Genomic DNA, 2,090 nt, shown 5'->3' with positions numbered 1-2,090 from the left:
ACACACGCACAAACACCCGCGCGCGCGCACGCACGCACGCACGCACACATGCACGCACGAACGCACAAAAGCACGCACAAATGCACTAAGGCACGCACGAACGCAGCACGAACGCACTCGCGTACTAATGCAAGCACGCACGCACGAACGCACTCGCGTACTAATGCAAGCACGCACAAACGCACATTCGCACGCACGCACACATGCACGCACGAACGCACGAACGCACATACGCACGCACGCACGCACGCACCAACGCACGCACGCGCTAACACACGAGCACACGAACGAATGCACGCACGCACCAACGAACGCACGCATACACGCAGCATGAACGCACGCAGCACGAACGCACGAAAGCACGCACGCAAGCACGCACGCACGCCCGAACGCACGTACGCAAGCACGCACACATGCACGCACGCACGCACGAACGCACGAACGCACGAACGCACGAACACACGCACACACCTGTACGTATACTTTTGAGAACAACACCACTCACACAGCACACCCACATAATGTAGACGATGTATGAGCTTCATTCTTTCTTGTCACATACTCATTAGAGAGTGCGGCGGTTATGTCTTGCTCGCTGCGTCCCTGTGTACTCCATTCACGGTAGTTGTCGTAGAATGTCTGTGTCTGCATGTCAGTGAGCATGCCATCGACTTTGGCGTCCTTTTGCATCACTCTCGAATGTAGCGCTTGCATTTCTGCGGTACAAACGATGCCCAATAATTATCATTTTAAGAAAAATTGACAAAGTATCGTCGAGCACGACCCTTGACTGTATCTATTATCATTCATTCTTCGTTTAACAGAACGGTGCTATATCCAAACCCCGATTACGTTGGTTATGATTCCAGCGCACACAGAATGCACAACAATATAGGGATGATAGAGCTTATTTGCTTTGGCCCATCTACATCGGTTGCCTGTATACCAGTAGGAAATAAGTTCCCCAATGACGCATTCTATCAGCCAACAGAACAGGGGTTTCAATGTTTCTAACCCAGCTTTGCTTGAACACCAACTGATTGAAAGAACACGCAGGCTGATGCAACGTATGGCTGTATGGTTCTGAATCTTGGTTCGCCATTGAAGTTGTATGTCGTTGTGCGTAATCAACACACATCTCAAGGGCGACGATGTATATCTCATAAACCATGCTATTGAATATCTAGAAATTCATGGTCCTTGCATAAGAGAAAGCGGTAGACATCAACAAAAAGAACGCCCGATTTCCAAGTTGAACAGCTGCAGTCGTGTATGAGTATTGGTTACAGTGTGGGCTTTAATTTCTTACATGGCATCGAATTACCAAGCCCACTATGAGGGGGTACATAGACGAGCTCAACAGTAAATGTGGGTATGAGAACAGACAGGAACGGTCTCAGGAAAACCACAACAAGCAAACAAATGAGCTTTGTATAGATTGATATGTACATGAATATTTTCACGGAAGTTAACTATATGAACTTGATTGGTAGCAGAAATTATTTGGACAGATTCCAATCCACTCTAATGGTGTGAAGTTCCAAAGTCGAAAATACTCGAATTCTACACAGATATTTGACAGACACGCCAACTATTCATCAAACTTGCGGTGCGAATGAAACATGTGACCAGACCACTGAGAATATTCAACTTGGGATGCGTATATACACGCAGAACACCATGGAACTGCAAAAGTCACATCCCACAAGCTGCACATATATATCATCAGATGTGTACATAATCTTACCATCGCGTGTGCGTACTTTAGGCGGGCTTGGATCCTCGCCTATCAGTGTCTGCTTGGCTTTGCTGGTGCTAATCATCATTTTGTTCATCCATCCGACCACATCTCGATCCGCCGCCTTCTCTTCATCGTCCTCTGCATACCACAATAAGTGCAGTCAACAAATTGCAACACAAAATAGTAGATCAGTCTCGTCTTTTATATACAACATGAGCCATTTGAAAAACTAATTTATACATTCAAGTACACACTTAGTATAAACAAAAGACATGATATATTAAATGAAGTGACGTGCAACAATATATATATATATATATATATATATATATAATATATATATAATAAC

General features: G+C 45.3%; 1 pseudogene across 1 annotated transcript; it reads right to left on the bottom strand.

Moving 5' to 3' along the window:
• Nucleotides 1-562: 562 nt before the first annotated feature.
• SARC_14829 (hypothetical protein) lies at nucleotides 563-716 on the bottom strand (annotated as a pseudogene; the record flags this gene model as incomplete). The annotated part of the gene is made up of 1 exon: nucleotides 563-716.
• Nucleotides 717-2,090: the final 1,374 nt, after the last annotated feature.

The sequence above is a fragment of the Sphaeroforma arctica genome, assembly GCF_001186125.1.
Source record: "Sphaeroforma arctica JP610 unplaced genomic scaffold supercont1.5159, whole genome shotgun sequence".
Classification (NCBI taxonomy): Eukaryota; class Ichthyosporea; order Ichthyophonida; genus Sphaeroforma; species Sphaeroforma arctica.
The sequence above is the reverse complement of the archived record's forward strand: the minus strand, read 5'-3'. Positions and strand labels throughout refer to the sequence as shown.